A 19,725-nucleotide genomic window follows, 5' to 3' on the forward strand; every position below is an offset into this window, starting at 1 on the left:
CTTCCATGGTTTTGGACAATATTTTTAGCTGTTTGTGAAAAAGAATCAGTAATTTAAGGAAGGGATCTAGCGTCATCCTCAAGAAACTAGGAGGAAAAAAAGCCCAAGCCCAAGAGGTAATGTGGTAGAGTTTCCATAAGATCGATTGCATTTGATGTGAACTGGCTGTGCACATCCCTGAGAAGAACACCCAACACCATGGACTGCTATGATAAGTATCTTTTTGAGTAAGTACATAGGTGACCGTAACGTTTCCTCCTCTGGGCAGCTGCCACAATCCAAAAATGGAGTTAGCTTTGCTAAGGGTCATCTAAAACAAGCTGTCTGCTGCCAATATACAAGGCTCATTCAGTGCACCCCCCAAGGAAGTTCTTGTCCTGGAGCTTGTTTGGGGATGGCTGTGTTCAGGGGAGCATGGAAACGAGGTGGAAGCTCTGTGCGCTCTTCCTTGAGCAGAGAGAGGAGTCCTCGCAGAGAACAATAGCCCTCGATCATTGAAACCCCATCTCCCTGCACCTGCGAGAGTAAAACTGGCTTGAGATGCTCTTTTAAAGTTGCTTTTAATGTTTCTGGAGCAACTCTGTAGAAATCATGTAGGAAAATGAAACTCTTGTTGCCTTCAGTTGCAAAGGGAAGAAGCAGGAAGAATTATTTATAACATTATCTAATTCGGGGTTATTTACTATGGCAATTGTTTCTGGGAGTTCAAAGTCATTTTAGTTATTTTATATTTATTTATATATTCTTCTCTAGCAAAACCTGCAGAGATAAAAATGGCTCTTGCTGCGCTGGCGCAGTGGCAACCACTGCAAAGCAAAGTGCTCCCCCGAGATGTGAAACTCAGCAGTTTCCCACTGAGTGCTGGAGCAGCTGTGGAAGAAGGAAGAATAAAAGGTGATATGAGTTAGATTTATGCTGATGTATGAGGTGAGCGTAGATTTTTTGCTTAGAAGTTGCTAGAAGGTCATGGTATTTTACCAACTGAGATTTATACATTTGAAAATGAACCTCCAAATGGGAATGTGTCCAAAGTCTAATAAAGCAGGGCTATGCTCATACACTGACCTTGGCAAGCCTGCAGGTAAGTTCCACAACTTCTACCACCTTATAAACACTAAGATGGGTTATATAGAAAAAACTATAGAGGCTCTATTTAGAGACTTATGGTAGCAAGTAGGCAGAAAAACTTCAAAACCACCAATTTAATTTATTGAAGGTCTCAACAGGAACATATAGGAAAAAATTCTGTCTTCCACTGCAAATATTCCCCCAGCAACCCAATCTACCAGCCAAGAGTACCCAGAATTGAAGGGGGGAAAGAAAACCATGTTAGACCTGCTCAGTAATACCACTAAACAAAACTCAAAGGATGAACATGAACCTGGTTTTGTGTTTTATCTGCTTAGCTCAGCAAAGAAGCACACAGCTGAGAAGTTTTCCTAGCTGTACTTTACCATTGATGTAATTGTATATCACAACTATTGTACACAAAACAAGAGAACATGCACTGTGGTTTAGGCACTTTTTTTTTTTTTTTAAATTCTCCAGACTGTGTCTGGATTTCATAAAGGTTCTTAAAACCACCTTTTGTGGTTCTAAGTCAGAAAAACAAGTGAGATCAAGAAGTTTTTCCTAGTTTCAAGTAAAATGCATGTGATGCCATTTTAAGTTTCAGGATCTCTGCTTCCAGAGAGGCAAAGTGTGCCAGAAAAAATGCAGGCTAGAAGAATCTGGACCACTCCAGGGTGTAAATTAGAGCAAGGCCTTCCCTCCAGCGTCTTTCCAACCTGTTGGTGCAGCAGGGCACCACGGCTCTGCCTGCACTGGCTCCTGGCCACTCCTGAACTCTAGGAATGCCTAGAGGCCAAATCATGCTGCCTCTGCTCTGCTGGAGCAGTATAAAGAGGCCGCAGTGGGTGATGGGAGTATTTGCATGTATAATTCCAGAAATGACAGGAATCACCATCTCCACACTCATTTGTAATAATTTTGTATTAAATCATTATTAGGTTCTTCACTGGATTGTTTTTAGGAGTGTATTTTTTTCTTGTGTTACCTAGCCAGGATCAGAAGAAATCCAAATAATATTTTACGGTAGTCAGACAAAAATATTGTTTCAAATTTTAGTAACAAATCTTATGATATGTAGGGTTTTTAGATTTTGTAATTCTGAGATGAACCTATAACTCTGATATATTTCAATATGAAAAGGGGCTCTTCTAAATGGCCAGGAGCTGGTAACGGATCTGTTGTGTTTGCATGCAGCCTTCTGCTGTAATATGCCTTAGGAGCTACCCCTTTCATGGCCTTTCAAGTTCTATTTGCCCAAGAGATGTATAATACTTTATAATACTTTAGCATGAATAAGAGGTAGAGTAAAAAATATGATATGAATAAGTACGTGTGTTCTTTGTAGCTGACGGCATGTTCCGCCTCAGTGGATCTACTGAAGAGCTGAGGTTATGAATATGGCCTCAGCTGCAATATAGCTGTAATATTTGTTACCTTATATAACTGCTATAATTTATTTATAATTTTTTCCTTATTGCATTTCTAAAAGTTATTTTTTTGTTATATCTTTAACAAAATAAAATGTACAAGAGGTTGCTGTTTAGTTTTGAAGTCTATCTTGCGTAGTTCCAAGAAACTGGATCATACTTCAGGGCTGAGTTTAGTTTGTAGGAGTGTAGTTCACTACACAAAACTGATCTGAGTTGTGGAGTCCTGCCAGTACTACTCATAAAGCGGACTCTCACCTAACATAAACTTTTTAGGGCTTATCCTACATCTGTGGTTCGAGATTTGTGGAACACACAGACCATGTGCTAGGGGATGTATGGAACTCCCAGCTGGTTTCATTAATGTAGGTTTCCATTTGTGTGTTGGAGACCTACTTTTGTCCATGTTGAACAACATTTTTGCAAAGATTTTGGCTCTTCTAGCACAGTCTTTGAAATAGTGGAATTTATCCTTGATTACATTAATAGAAATATGTATATATATGTGTGAGTGTATATACATATATATATATATAAATTTTTTTTGAGAGAGAGTCATATTTTTGCTCTTATAAAGGAAGCATCATTCACCAGATCCCTCTCCCCAATTAGAAGGACTGGTCTTACAGTTCCATGAAACAGTTTCTGGCATGGCAACTAGGAACCTTTTTCATTTAAATGTATTTGCCCTCTCATGAAATCAGGGTTGTTCCTGGACTCCACCTTTGTTTAAAAGAAAAGAAAAGAAACTCTGCCAATGTTTTTTCTTTTTTTTTTTTTTTTTAATTTATTTATTTTTAATAATCCAGCTTTGAGTAAGAGGTCTTACCTTACTCTAGTGCTGAATCCTCCTGAATACATCCACTTTGTGTTTTGGGACTCAGACCTCCACTCAAATGAAAATTTGTTATTTGTCCAAACTGTGTGACTGTAAACCCATAAATTGGTGTGGCCTTAATTAAGCTTCAGTGCATGCCAGATGAGGCATTTTGGGAATATGATACGTGTCAGTACAGATCTGAGTTTGTCCCTCTCTAGAGAGAGGACCTGCCAGGTGCACTGCAATCACAGCTCTCCTGTGGTACTGTCATATGGTTCATGTCAGGCAGATAAGGTGAAGCCAGGGTCCTCCTAGAAGGAAGCCAGTGAGGTGGCTGGGATGTTTAAGCAACACGTGACATAGCAGACCTCACACTACTGAGGATGCAGTGCCCTGAACAACATATTGGCCATTTGGGTACTTAAAAACAGCTGAAGCTGTGTTTTAGGTTTTAGTAAATTCTTACATACATGCCTTCCTAATGTGCAACACAAACAAAACCTTTTTAACCAGCAGGACTGTTTCATGAAATGCACTCTAGAGGGAACTGAAGGCTATAATTCTATGTCTGTTTCACTTTTAGTGATTTATTTAATTTCTACATCCTCTCTGCTATAATTTTATTTTTTTATACTAAATTAGATGTATAAAAGATATAGTTTTTGTCTTTCCCTATATTGCAATATTGGAGAAGCACACATTATTTCCACTCTTTATTATCATTACCTCATTATTAATATGCAAGACTATTTGCACATTATTTCAACTCACTTCCACAAAATCCTTTAGTCTTTGGTACTAAATTTTCTGTATCTGTTCTTATATTCTCATCCTAATGTATTTAAAGCAGTGAGGCCTACCATATTGTCAACAGTTGTTTTTGTTGGTCAGTTTGAATGTACTCCTATAATACATTTACAAAGGTGCAGCAATTTTGAACTGTGTGGCTCACCATATCATATGCAATACAGAACAGTACATATCAACATTTCTGGAGATACTTTTCCTGTAGATATCCATTGTGCTTATGGTTCATTAAATATACAAACCCCACATCTTTAGACTGAACATCTGGGGCCTTGAAGGTGTAAAAACAACCCACTGACGTCATTCTTCACATCAGTTTCCTCACTTATCCATGATACCGTACAAAAACCTTTAGACATGTTTGGATATATTGTATACAAAATTACAGTTTTACCTTGGGAGACAGATGCTCTAAACCTATTGCTCATACCTTTGGAGATCAGGAAAATAATTCTACCTGCTCTTGAAGGACATATCTGTATTAGAAATTTAGTGTCCTGGAGGAGTCTATTTGGTATAGAGAGCCACTTTTCTGAAGGTAACGTAAGGAATAAGAGTTGTGCTGTGAACTCAAACTCAGCAGTCTGCAATGGGTGAGTGTATCTTCTTATATTGCTTGTACCATACCTGCAGAACAGTCATATATATAATCAACTTTTCAAACAAATTTTAAAAGCTTTAGTGGGAGATAATTAATTCACTATTAATGAACAGTTGCAATGACTGTGAGAGGGTGGACTGAAAAACTGTCAGCGTCTGTAAATGAAGTAGAGGATATCTTGGCAAAGCCATTTGACAACCTGCAACAGTTATTTCTTGGGAGTAAAAAAATATTTTTCATATCTTCATGTATTTGAAATGCCACATTAGCTACTCTTAATCTTTCTGACATTTTTTTTTTTTTTTTTTTTTGGGAGGGGGGAGATTGATGACTTTTTAGGTGTGTAGGTGGTACTTTATGAAGTAAAAATAGTGAGGCAGGTTGAAGCTGTGGATGTGTCAGAAAGTTCAGCCCCCTGACTGGGAAGCTGCTACTCAAACTTTATAAAGAGGATCTTTTTTCCTGTCCTGACCCCTCTCCCCAAGTCACATTGGTCAGTTCTTCAGTCAGCATATCCTTGAATGTTTATAGCTCTGCTTTAAAGGTGGAATTCTCATCCTGAAGATGATAATCCTTCATCATGTAAAATGACCATAGTGTAATAAGATCTTCTTGCAGGGTGCAAATGTGTTATTAGGTGTCAGTCTGCAGGCTCGGGTCATCCACCAGCTGTTATACTGCACAGGTTGTATTTTTTTGCAACATTTGGTGGAACATTTCAGGACTGCGGGATTATCTGAACCAGATGTGAAAAGCCATCTCCCTGACACAAGTGTGCAATTAGTCATAAGTGATTATCCATGACCCCTTGTGTGCAAGGGGAGGGAAACTTAGGGTTAACTGCTGTCTGCACCTTAGCTGAAGAGGGCTATAAATGTTCCTCTTTTTTACTTGTTAGAGTTCAGCCAGTTTTCTGCTTGTTCTTGCTTTTCAGATTTTCAGGGACATGTAAACCAGGAGAAACCTAGAAATCTGAGCCCAGCTTGGAAAACTGTAGCAGAAAGTCATTGGGAAATTGAGACCTGAATCCCAGTTGTTCTGCACGTTTCTGTCATTTGCAGTTGCAACACCAGTGTAATATTGCATCTTCTCACCAGTGAAGGCGCTGGATTTGCCTACCAGCCCAAAGGCAAGAGAAAAATAAAGGACCTCTCTCTCGCTAAATAACCCTTCTCTTCTGTATGGATTAGGAGTTAATTTTAAGTTACCTCTGCCACCAACAGCTCTAGTGCCATGACAGTAAGTATGAGACTTTCATGGGGCTTTACCTGTCAGCGTCAACACTTTGGTTCTTCTGGAAACCAACAAGCAGTCAGCACAGTTTCTAGACCACTGCTGGAATACCATTTCTCATGGCTAATATACTACTTTAAAGGAGGCCAACTCAGTTTCTGGACAGCTCTAAGTGGCAGCTGTATCTCTGTGCATGCGTAGGGCTCCTAATACAGTAGGCTACCTATATCTGCTGAGCTGTATGTTTGCTCATATCATAGTAACCCAATTACACGGTTGTGATGGCATTAGGAACTGTGTGAAGCTTTTTATTATTTAGGACCTAATGAAAATTTGAAATGCCTTGGGCAAGCTGCATGTAACTTATGCTCTTTGGCCGATTAATGATTTTCCTTTGTACCACTGGGGTTCATCTTCACCTCCCCAGTGTGACACTCACATCTACTTTCTCTTAGTTATGGCTGTAGGCTACAAGCTGATCAGATTTCTACATTTATCTGTGAAAGGGTCACAGCTCAGCCACAGTGAAAGAAGAAAAAAAAAAAAAGGTAGCTGGTGCTACATAAATTTTGAGCAGCAGGTGGAGATATAAGCCCCCACAGGTTGCATGCTTGTCAGAGGAGATAGGTGCAGTCAGTCAAAGATGACTAATTCAAATTGTTTGCTAGCTACTTTCTTCCCTTCAGCCAAAATTGGCTCAGATTTACCAACACTGAGCCTTACTTCTCAGTTACCACCCATGTCTCTAATGCAGGTCATGAACAGCAGCTTACTGAGGCTGAAAGGATGTGGAGGAATGGGGCAATATGAACTGCTTTCTGACAACATTACAAGAAAGCAGAGCTGCTCTCTGAGTCTTTCAGGGAACCTATGTCCAGTGGTCTCAAGACAAAGCGTGTCTCACATGAAAGCCTCAGCACTAAGCACATTTTCCCATGACTGCTTTTGGAAAAGGAAAAGACCTCCACAATTTTGCTGTGGTTGGTAACCTAGCTAACAGCTCTGTAGCTCTCAGAGCAAATACCAGCCAAAGCACTCAACCTTCACCCACAGCCATGAGACGTGCCAACAGAACAGATCATAGCTCCTGCCCTGCTCAGGTTATAAAGGGACAATAGTTCATGGAGGATTCAGCCCTGTGAGAGTTGTATCATCACAGCTACGTCTGTGGACAGTGGAAATTTGAACTGTCTGAACAAAGTGATGGTTTCTTAAGCATAGTGCCTTTGTGGGAAACCAAGAGTCTGCCTTCCCTCAATGAGGTATTTAAAAGCTTCACCAGCCTAACTCTTCTTCCATCAGTTCTAACTCTTTACCCATCAGAGTGGGGGTATAAACCACAGTTTGGCCAGTAAAGTCTTCCAGGCAGTTTTGGGTTCCCAGTGCTCACCAGGCTCAGACAAAGAAGCTTTGGTGTTTGTTCCCTGGAGAAAATTTAATCTCTTCAGAAATGGTCGGTTATTTCTGAATCTGCAAGATTGTAAATAAGAAGAAACATCTAAGTTCAGATTTAAGCCTTTCACCATCTTTCTTGAAGGCTTTTTTTTCCCCCCTCAAGCGCTTACCATCAAGGCTGGGCTGCATGAAACACATTTACTTCTGAGTTTTCAAGCACTGCCTGCACTGTAAAATTTAATGGACATCAAGGGAAGAATATTTGTTGGTCAAACAACAATTTTTCAAGATTTATAGTTTCTATCACTCCTGGTTGTGACCTTACCCTCTATCCTAGCCACCTCTCTCAGCATGCAACTGAATTTTTCCAGTTTCATGGTACACTTGAAGTCCTTCAGAATTCAGCATACATACAGAGTCCTGACAAAGCATTGAGTGTTCACCCAAATGTTCAGATAAATATTAGACCCTCCATAAGGAGAAAAAAAAAATCAAAACAAAGCAAAACAACCTTTGGAGGTAAGGTCAACTCCATCCAATGCTTCCTTGTCAGCTGTGACAGCTCTGTCCTGTGTGTAGCCCTTAATCCTTGTCTGCAGCCAAACATCTCTGGGTACACCCTGAGCAGAGGACAGGCGAGGGATGGTGACATCTGCATGTGGACCCACTCCTCAGGCAGAAAGTAAGATGTTGTTCCAGAAATGAGGGATTAGCATGAGTGAAAGAGAGCTCTGACTGTAATTTCCCTTTGGCAGCTTAGATGCACACTTAGCTTTGAATTGGTGAGCAGGTCCGTGGCAGCAAAACAGCCCGTTCACCTCCTCACAGCGCGATACGTGCTGGAGCTTTGCGGGATCAGCACTCTTGTTTGGATTTCTGAACTCCTGCCAGATCAGGGCATTTAGTTTGGACCATAAGAGAAATAGAAGCTGTTCACAAGGCTTGGGTCCAAATTTCCACACCATTTGCTGTCTTTGGAGATCAGTGTGGAGGTTTGGTACTCGTAAAAGTAGAGGGGAAAGAAAGGAGCATTTAATAAAGAAATGAAATGTGAACAGGAAACATAAAGAATGAATGCAAAGGGTGTCCACCCATGTTCTTGGGAACCCATGTTCTTTAGTAACACTACACAGAGAAAAAGGACAGATGAGGGACAATGGAAGATAAAAAACAATGTAAAATGCAGCCAGTTTTCAATGGTATAGTGGAAGTAACTAAGCCTTGATTCATCTGGAGTTAAAAATTATCACTGAAGCCTTCTTTGGCAATTTCTGGCTGTAGGTGCTGGAGACTGGAAGAGGGAAAGGGAGTGTGGCAGCTGTGAGACGCTGGTCTTGCACCAAGACAAGGTGAGCTGCGAAAAGTCTCTTCCGTAAGGACAGCTCTAAAGTTCCCAGTTTGAGTCCTTTGTGTGTCTGGTTGGATAAAATATGAATATTCCTGATGTAAAGAACATACTTGGGTGATGGGGCTGATTTCTCTAAACATGAGACATTGGTAATGAGCATTGTCATGATTAATTAAAATTGGAAATTGGAGAATTAGCAAGAAATGCAATATAGTAATGTTTAACTGGAGAAAGTATTATCTCTGTTACCTTTTCAAATCAAGCTGCAGAAAATTGCTATCAGATGGAATTACCATGCCCATTAATTTAATTGGAAAATAACTTTAAGAAGAAAGGTCTGGTGCTTCATAATAAAGATGGTGTAAATTTTACAGTAGTTCTTCACAGCCAAGAAAAGAAAAAAGATTAATGGAAACACCTATGTTTCATTGCATAAATGCCGAATCAGGAGCACAGTCATGGGTTTCCTTCTGAACACCACTTCCTTACTTGGATTGATTTTCTCTGTCTTTCCAAAAAAGCTATGAATGTGCTTCAAAATTTAAAGTTGCCAATGTAGCAGCAAGAGGTTTAAATATCATTAAAGTCCTCTTAATTCAATAGAACAAGTAATATTATGTGCTGTCAAACCACAGAAAGTAAATGATGACTGAATCACCTGGCACTGTGTCTTTAACACAAGACCTTCTACTTCTGAATGTGTGGGGTGGTTTTATTTTCCTGTCTTGGGGCTGCTGCTTCTCTGTTGCCCTCTCTTCCATGTGAATTTATTTTCCGTTCTGTTTTTTTGTTGTTTGGGTAGGTGCAGTAATGGCATTCCCAGGGCAGAGCTGGGAAGCACTGGCTTCCTTTCTGGAATACGAAAGCAGAAGCTATTCCGAAGCTGAAAAGCTGATTTTGCAGAGAACCCTGCATTTGGGGCAAATTTTCATGAAGCTAAACATTATATGCTACCACATACACTTCTTCCAAAGAACAAGAAGAAATATATATTAAATTTTCTGAGCTTTAATCCTTGGTATTAGATTATTTATTTGTTTTAGGCAATGAGGGATGTTATTTGATCTTTTGCTCACTGACACTTGTCTTGCAGTCTACTCTGCAGATGTACTGGGAAAAGATTATGTTCCTTCATCTCCCAAATAAGCTCTTTGTTTGTTTGTCATAGCTTTTGTACAGCTTTCAAGCCGGAGTTTCTGTGTGGGCTTAAGTAAATTTCTGTTCTCCTTGAAGCTAAACAATACAGTAACCTCCTTAAAGGAATCGAGCTATGACAACACCACCTTTTTCTTGTGTACCAGTTAATCCACAAGATATTTAGGACTGTGGTAGCTGAGTTGATACACCTTTGGAAGACAGAAAAAATAACTTGAGGAAAGGTTAAATTTGTATAAATTTATGTAAAATACTGAAATCATAGGATCATAGATTATGGATTAATTTATGCACAAGAAAAAGGTGGTCATAGCTTGATTCTTTTAAGGCGGTTACTGTATTGTTTAGCTTCAAGGAGAAGGTAATAGGACTTTAAAACTAAAGGACAATCTAAATAAGACTTTAAAAGTGTTCTTTGCAATTTCTTGATACATGAAAACTATGTGGCTCTCTCAAAGCTGTAGGTCTTGAAAAATAACGTTTCCCTTCTCTGTTGAAAGTTTTTATTGTTTTCCCTTAACTCTTCTTCATCTTTAACTCATTAATCCTTCTACACTTCCCTGAGGAAAGAGAGTATTACTACTATTTTATATGTAGAGAGCTGAGGCAGAGAGATATTAAGGGTTGGGCTTATAAGGGAGTTTTGTGGCGTAAATCCTCCAATTATGCTGATATCTATGGGACTTGGATGCCTGTATCCACAAATGCCTGGGGACTTTTGTGATCTGAGCAGAAACTTTTTGGCCAAGAAAACACTGGGAGCCTTGGTCAGGCAGGAAATTGAAGCTGTGATCACACAGAGATGCTAGGTAGTTTTCTAGCCATGGCGTAGCATTTCTTTCTGCCTCTCTCTCCACTTTTGCTTCCCACCTTCCAGTCCTCACAGGTGTTTGCTCATAGTGTGCCTACATCATGATGTTGTATGAGCAGGGTGTGATCATTTAACTTGGTGTACATTCAGGGCAGCTCTAGCTCAGATTCTAGTCTTTGCAAACAGGCATTGCTAGCAGGCACCCAACATTCAATTTGTGCTGAAATTAAGGTAAGAGACTGAGAGTAATACAGCAGCATAAACTGTGGTACAAGTTCCAATAGGTTGACTACTGCTGAGCTACTGATACTTGACAGCCACTGATACTTGGAGCTTTGAGTAGTCAGCCCTCTTGCTGTCCAAAACATGTAAGATATGTCACATAGTTAGATGCTGTTTGAAAACATTTTTATTTTTTTTAATTCCCTTTTCAAGCTTTCCTTCATCTCCACATTCTGTAGCTGAAAGTTGCCGGTTGTATTAGGAGCTTTTATTCCTTTGCTCTGACAGATTGTCAACTTAAAAATTGCATAAATTCTACAATCCCTTGATTCTTTGCAAGGGAAAGCACAGGAAAGATGATATTTTGGATTAGAAATCCCAATTGAAGTATCACCATTTCATTGTTTACTTAGATTAAGCTAAAAACATTTGTCATTAGGAACGCAAGAGGTAATTTCCTGCCAGAACACCCAAACCTTTGACATTTTTCCTTCAAAAATCCTTAAATGTGTGATAGAGTATCAAAGCCTTTTCCCTACCATCATCAGCAAAGGTCAATGGTTTCTGACAGATGCATATTAGGCCTGACTTAATTATGACTGAGTGCCACACTGTTTTATAACATCTGTTATCCAGTGACTAAAAAGTGTCTATAATTCTATTTTTTTAAGGCACTAGCAGATGAAAATGGCAATTTCAGTTGGGAAATTTGAACTGGCAGAAGAAAAAAAAGTCTTTTTTTTTCTTTTTTTTTTTCCTGGAATATTTCTAGTAATTGCTATAATTTTGGAGCAACGCAAACTTCAAAAATTCCCACACGTGGCCTTGACAAGGTCAGCAAGGCCTCAGTAACTTTTATGTTTCCTGCATGATCCCTGCAGGTTAAAGAGAGGGCCTCACTGAAAGGAGACCAGCCTGCAAAATAAAAGTTTTCCTATACCTCTGAGGAGCAGCTGCTCTTGGACCGCTATGACCATGCTCCAACAAGCTAATTTTCACAACTCAAGCAAAAATCTACCTGCTGGATCATTAAAATGTCACACGGTTCAGGTCACGTAAACAGTTTCACAAATAAATATCGCTGCCTGAGCTCCAGCATTCAGGAGAAGAGGCCAAGTATAACTGTCCTGCTTGGGCACAGCTTGCAGTTGCTTCATGTTGTGGTGTGTCAAGTGTAGGTTGCTGTTCACCATTGCAGCACTCGAGTATCTTTCATATGAAAGAAATAGTAACCATCAAGATGGTAGTAAACTTCATGGAGTCCTTGTCTTTTTTTAAGAAAAAAAATGTTTGTGTTAAAGTTGTGGCTTTAATTATTTATTTGTAGATTCTACTCATTACTCCGTTAGGAGAGCTTTAGTTTCAAATGAAGACACTGCCATGTGAGGGCACATTAGGCACATTAGAACCAAAGTCGCAACCTTTCAGCAGATTTTTCATGGTCTGTGACAGTTGTGGTTTATATTTCAAGCAGTGTCATGCAAAGCACTGTTGTCTGAGAACTGCTCAGGACAGAGTCTGCAGCCTTGGATTTCTCTGAACTTGCAGCTAGGAACCCTTATGAGATCACATTTTACTTCACTGGTCTTCTAGGGAAATTTGTCTGAGCTTTCTCTCTGTATGCCTGAATTGCTAAAATTTGTGATTGTTAAGCTACATACACAGAATCCCAATCTAGAAACAATAATAGGATCTGAGGCTTTGCACATTTCAAGATTTGGGAGATGGAAACTTTTCTGTTGAATATAAATGGGTATTTATTACTCAGCAAATCACAAGTAATTTTTCTATGTGGCAAGTTCTGGAGCTAGCAACTAATAGAGTGACATATGAGGGAAATTACAGGCCATTTTAGAACTGCTGCACAATTCATCAGGTCTTGCTTCATTTGTCATGCATGTACAAAAGCTGCTATACATTATTATGCCCTTGCTGTACTGCACTACAGTACCTTAGGTGGGGATGGCTTTGATTATTTCCTTTTCCTGATGGGCAAATATTGAGCTGCTACTTAGCTTGAACAGTTTTCTTATTCATACAGATCTCTCAGTAGCTCTAGCTGGTAGAATGAAGTATTAGGTAGTTTAATACAAAATAAAAGGGAATGGAGCTTAATGAAGTAGCTAAAGGGGATGAAGAGATTAAGATTCAGTACTGACTAGAGAGTTTTTCAATTTTCTGGGTGATCTTAAAGCATACCAGAACTGGTAGCTTGTTTGTTTATTAATGCACTGTATGATTATTGCTAGTACATTATAAACATTAACTTCTATTGTTATTTACAGTTGTTATTTACAACAACAAAAATTATTATTTCTTTATTGAAGTTTAGCTGTAGGCGTTTGATAAAACTACAAAGAGCAACCAGTATGCTGGGTACTAAGTGGTTTTGCCCAAATGTCCGATGAAAAGAAGAAACTGTCAAAGGAGGGGAGACTGTAGGTCTTGTTTCTGTATCTGTTAATGTCATTGTTTACTGCAACAACACCAGCTGAGATTGGATCTCACTGGAAAGCTAGAACCATTAATCTCTGCTGTTTGGAATGGGATATACTACTGGGGGGAGGAAGGGGAGAAAAAAAAGACAGAAATCCCTGAAAAATGGAGAACAATTCCTTTTGATTTTTTTTTATTATTCTTCATTATGCAAACAGTTCCATAATTCACCACTTTGTTTTTTACATTTATGCATTGTCTGTACTGAAATAAGGGTCTGTTATGTTAATGAGGGGATGAAGTAGATTTCCGTTTGTTTATTTTTTCTGTTGTTTGAGACATGGAAAGGGCTGAAGGTCATGCACGTGGCAGAAGTCTCTAACCCCAGCCTGCAGGAGCTACTGGTAAAATCATTCAGGCAGGGTGAGATGCAGACCCCAAGTTGCCACTGGATGTTGGTGGGTCCTGATCCACTTGAAGCCCAAGTCAATATCCTTACCCACTGAAATGGAGTTGGAGACTTTAGATGTGGGCTCTTGTTAATGATTTCTTTCATCCATTCTTTTCTCTTGTTTACACTTCTGTACATTTTTGTTTCTACTGGCAGTGTTGAAGAGCTGATTTTCAGCCTGACTGTTTTTGTTCAGGAAACTAGTATCTACGAGTGGGATAAGAGTGAAAGAATACATTATGTTACAGGTGGCATGGGCTATGTATGTCAGGCCTCTATTCTTTGGACCAGGGTCATAAGTGAGATTGTAGATTAATTGTGTAACAAGGTGTCAGAAAATATTCCACAAATAAACAGAACATGGTTAACTCAACACTTTGAATTTATAGAAAGTCTAAATTAGATCCTTAAAACAACATGATTATTGCTAAGTTCTAGCCTGAAGCTAAACTGGGGTTCTCCTGTGAATGAAGGAGCTCCCAACTGGCAGAAACTTAAAAGGTAACTTAATATGCTGCACTACCAGAAATATAACAGACTGCTTATTGGGACATGTTTAAAAAAGAGAATGTATAATAGTTTTCTGATCTCACTGATACGTATTTCTACAAATAACACCAGAGACAAGTGAAATCTGTTTTATGGTTCGCAAGAAATCAACTGGACGAAACCCGAGTTTCAGTTTGAGCAGTTATACATATACAGAGGACTCCCAGCAGAATCTTTAAAAATAAGCATATGTTTCCCCAATGACATCATATTTTTGTTATCTGCATTGTACCACAGTAATTTTTTTCAAATAAGAGACAAAGAGAGCTACAGAAAAGCTAGACACCATAACATTTCAGTTTAGTTCTGTTTATTCCTACTACTACATTTAAAATATTTTGATTAAGTAATGATGTAGTTAAAAAGCAGGAATGGTGAGTACTTCCAGGGCTGAAAAATGTAAAATAGTGCAGAAATTGGACTTAATCCTAATTTTCCCTACAGACTATACAGAAGAGATCCATATATCACCTCTCTGAAGCTAGTATAGATTCAGAGAGGGTAACAAATATAGATTAATCTTCTATTTCTTTTAGTTTATTTAGTTCAGTTAAATTTTTAGCTTTATTTTTAGTTCTTTTGATGGAACACTAGGGTTGCTTCTGCTGAACTAGTAGGCTATGTGGGATGAGAAAATAGTATACAGAATATAGAAACTATGCAGTAACTAGTGTAATTCATGTGCAATAGCAAATATGTAATTATAGGTTTTAATGCTCATATCTGAAATTAAAGTCTGTATTTTGTGACACCATTACTGAGGATTTTGTTTCTGCAATGTGTCCAGGTTTATTAGAGATATCTGTGTTAAGCATATGTGAAATGGGAAGGTTTCTCCATCATGAGCTGAATCTGACTGTTCTATTGCTGATAGGCAGGAGCAGATCCTTTATTTTAAGATGTGTGCTGTTTCTAATAAAAATCTGTGTGAAAATCTGTGAATGAAATTTGGTATCAGTGACTAAACCACAGGTTCTCATCTGTTTTACCTTTTCTCTCTCAATTGGCAAAAGGGTGTACTGGATTATTCAATTGCAAAATTTAATAAAAGAATGAAAACTGTTAGACACATGAATACAAAAGTGCCAGTAGCTATTTCTTCTGGCATGGAACATGGAGTGCCTTTCTAAGCTGCTTTTAAAAGGACACAGGAAGGATATAGTGGCACTAAATACACTTAAGAAGAGATACACCCATTACGTGGAGCACAATGAAACCTTGCTTTGAGGTTATCTGAGAGTATGCTGGTATAGAGAGATATACAGAAATGCTGTCTTGAGCCCTGCAGACTCCTATGAGCCAGCATTGTTTGTGACATACACAAGTGCAAACATCATTGCTGAATGTAGAGGTACAGCATAAAACATCTGTGTCTGACTGTATATCAGTCAAAGACACTGGCTTTTGTTTGTAAGACTATTCAACTGCTTTAGCTCAAGCAAATCAGCACAATGTCCCTGTTTTCAATGTGGTTATACTGACCTTGTGCCAATTAAGACCCTAGAAGATGAATTTCATGGAAAATGGCAATTCATGATTGCATTGGCCTAATTTTATCCCCTGTGTATGTTAACTATTATTACCAAATTTCTTGTGCATCAGGTTAATTTTTTATACTTGAGTATCTAAATCATCTGCCTTGTCCTAAGCAGAACTTATACAAATTTCAACATCCATCCCAGTAAATCAGCTCAAAAATGAATATTTAGAAGACACAAGAAACATTTCCAGAGACAGATTTGCATTTGGGATCAAAGGGTTTAAAAGGGTTCAAAGATGCTCCCCCAGGTGCTGCATGGGGGAGAAATACCCAAGATTTTGAGAATATTTCCATTGACTTTAGTACATTGCATCTTTGCTTTTCTATCAACCTGTGTAAAAGGAAAACCCAAGTAAGTACAACAGGAACTGCGAGTGCAATTTAATGTCAGAATTTTCCTGGTATGAGCTCAGCTCTTGCTGTTATAGAGGTAACAAGGAAAAACAGAGACACAGAGAGACAGAACAAACCTTAAACCAGTGATCACTGCTGTCTTCATGATTCAGTCCAGGCCATCCACGAGCATAACGCCGTATTTCCATCCTCTGCTTTCACTGGAAGTTGTGCTTGGCATGACTGCACCCTTCAGAGCATTTGGACAAATAAATAACATCCCTCTTCATTATTTATTTGCTTTCAAATTTTAATCAGTATTTGTGTAATCAGTAGTAATTTACTACATTCCTATTCAAAGAGATTGGCACAGTGTTTATATATAATCACCCAATGTAGCTGTTTTATTTAAGTACTGGGTTCTAAATACACATAAATTTAGCAATTATCACTGGAACAAATTTTAGACTTTGAAGTGAATTATACCAGGAGGAGTTTTCTGTAGTTGAAATTGGAAAAACAAACAAAAAAAGGCTTCACTTGCCCAGCTGAGGAATCTGACTGTGACTTTTATGCACATGCACTAAGTGTTTTATTTTTGGGTGCAAATTGTATAAAACCTAAGGAAAGCTTTCAAGTAACAAAATGCAGGGCTTCCCTCAGCCACACGTCAGTGCCTTGTTTGGCTTGTGAGGTTGCAAAATCTGCCTTTCCCTTTGACTGTTTTTGCTTCCACTTAAAACAGCTAAACCAAACATTGAATAAAGTACTGATAGTATTTTAGCCTTGTTTTCTGCTCTAGGCTTAGCAGGTGTGGGCATCTCTGCCTGTAGGATCTGAGTCTGTTTGTTAAATGTGCCTAACCCAGTTCACAAGGGTAGGGCTATTCACCTGAGCTAGGGGTGATGTGAATGAGTTCCCCAATGCTCTGTACCAGAGCAGCTCAGGGATATGTCTTTATACTGTGGTTGGTTAGAGCTGGGAATAAAGTGCCAAAGTCAGCAGCTGAAATAAGTAGAGTAAATCAAGTTAAGAGGGAACAGGACAACATTTTGGAAAAGGAGGGAATATGGGGTAAAACCATTTCCTAGAAGTTCAGGGTTAAGATGATGAGATATAAATTGATTGGTATTTCCTAGGTTTATAAGGGCAGGCCCTGGCGGATGACATCATCATCTGCTGGCTCTTCGTGTTTCTGAGTACCCACTTGGGCTGCCAGGATGCTGCAGATCCTGCTCTCACTTTGAAAGCCACAGGAATTTTATCTGACCAATCTATGCAGGGTCAGACCCATGGCAACATTTTTAAAAAAAAGCTTATCATGGTTCTAAGTCATCTGTGCTGATGGTCATGGGCTACATTCATGCAGAAACCAACCCTATGAATGTGCTTCTTCAGGCTTTGCAGGTACGTGAGCTTGCAGCAATTTAACTACCTCAGTTTAATGTGAATTCCTCAGTGGGCATTCACATTTCTGATCAAGTGGCTTATTACTGGTTAGGTTCACTGTGTTCCCAACTGGCTCGAAGTTGCCTAGAAATAAGACAGATTTTAACCAAGGTAGGTCATTTATTCTAAATTATCCTGGTTAAAGCGTCACCTTCAGTTGAAGTTGTGCAGTCTGTAAAACATTTAAGTGATGAATATTTAACAGATCTAGGAAAACATGTATTTTTCTTCCCAGTGAGAATTTTAAGGCCATATAATATAAAGATGGAACATTCAAAAAGAGGTTGATGTGGTCCCAGCATAACTGTGAGGGCTGTAGAAGTGCACCATATTGTGTGAAACAAGGTCCTAAAGTTTAATTATGAGGACAATTCCTTCTATTGCTGCACCATCTTTATTCATGAGGTGTCTGTTCCTTGGCATTTTATTCAGCAGTGTTTTGGTAGTAAGGAAGATTTCTACCTGAGGAGACAGGTGGTTGGAAGCAGGCAACCCTCCGAAGTCCCAATGTCCTTTCTTGGCCCTTGGGGAAACAAGGGTTAAAGGGTAGTTAATAAAAGAGCTAGGTTATCTCCTACCAAGAACCCAATTAGAGGACATAGAAAGTTGCAGTAAAGAAAAAGTATTTCACAGCTTTCAGGAGTGAACAAGTCTGGTGGGCTGAAGATTCAAGATCAGAAAACAAGAGTTATGGGAAGTGAAATATTTTTCTGCATACTTGTCCTTAAGCTCACCAAGAACACTGGAAATTCAGGCCCACAATGAATTAGTAGTTGCATTTTGTGATTCAGTGTTTTTGCAGGGCTCTGCTGTTCAGGCATTTTTAGGGGTCCTCAAAACTTCTACCAGTTTGGTTTCACTCTCTTAAAGAAAATTTGTTGTAAATTTAGAGGAACTATATTTGGTTATGGGGTTACTTTTTCTGAATGCCCTCACAGACAAAAACAGTAATATTCCAGGACTCGTTTCTGTTAGCTTTGGGGAAATAAGCACTTGTATCCCATCAGCTGACAGCTGTGACATGCACAAGAAAGAGACTGGAAAGTCTAAACATGCATCTGAAATGCTGCACAATCAATAGTACATATTGAGGTTATCAAAGCCTTTTCACATGATGTGTTTCATATTGCTTGTCACTGGCATGACGGTAATGGCTCCTAAGTGCTGCAAGAGGATTTACAATATTGTATGTGATTAAAATAGGAGATTGTGCTAAGAAATTGGTATGTATTTTCAGAATTATTTGGTACAGTTGGAAACAGCTGAAAGCATGACTGCCTTCAAATAACATGTTGCCAGAACTAACTGCTTTGATTTCTTAAGACTAGATGATGATTGTTTGATCATTTTATTAAAAAAAAAAAAAAAAGAAAAAAAAAAGAAAAAAAAGGTCTAGGTGTCAAAGAGTTTCCTTATGTCTAAACAAGTGTTATTAACTTCAATTATGGCTGCCAGGTGGAGAACTGTGCACTTCTTTTACCATGTTTCAAAATATTTCATTTAGACATTTTGGAAAAACATACATCCCTATTCATAACCCCTGTTACTGTTCTGATTTATAAGTTCTGCTCCACTGTAAATCATTCAAAATGAAAAAATTAAATTTTATGGCATCAAACTTATGTGGCATCGTGCCTGAGTAAAGGGCAGAAGGAATGTGATTCTTATACTGCCAATTACCATTGAACTTGATTTTTTTTTTCTTAACAGATGGCTGAGATACACATATAGAGAAAGGTAAAGTATACTTATTCTTTATTTGGACTTTGAATTAAAAATAAAACACCCTCTTCAATCGTTTTTTCAAGTTGTTTATAAAGCTTTGACTCTTAAGTATTATTATTATTTTTTAAATTATACAAATATTTGCATCTAAACCAGAAAATTTGGTTTCAGGCCATACACTTTAATTACTGTGGATGGTAAAATGTATCATTCATTTAGTCTCACAGGCTTTTTGGGAAAAAGGGGTCGCTCTGTGGGAAACGGCATCGGGAAATTATGAGATCTTATCATTTTTAAGTGGAGAGAGAATCCTGAAATATAATAAAAATGTGGCATGTGTTCTCTGATCAGT

The 19,725-nt window shown here is 38.6% G+C and overlaps 1 long non-coding RNA gene across 1 annotated transcript; it reads left to right on the forward strand.

The window, feature by feature from the left end:
• The first annotated feature begins 3,660 nt into the window (after positions 1 to 3,660).
• LOC308194271 lies at positions 3,661 to 19,375 on the forward strand. The gene is made up of 3 exons (XR_013950413.1): positions 3,661 to 5,965; positions 8,636 to 8,703; positions 19,359 to 19,375. It is a non-coding gene; the product is annotated as an uncharacterized lncRNA (long non-coding RNA).
• Positions 19,376 to 19,725: the final 350 nt, after the last annotated feature.

This window comes from Anser brachyrhynchus (assembly GCF_964034855.1).
Source record: "Anser brachyrhynchus genome assembly, chromosome: 4".
Taxonomy (NCBI): domain Eukaryota; kingdom Metazoa; phylum Chordata; class Aves; order Anseriformes; family Anatidae; genus Anser; species Anser brachyrhynchus.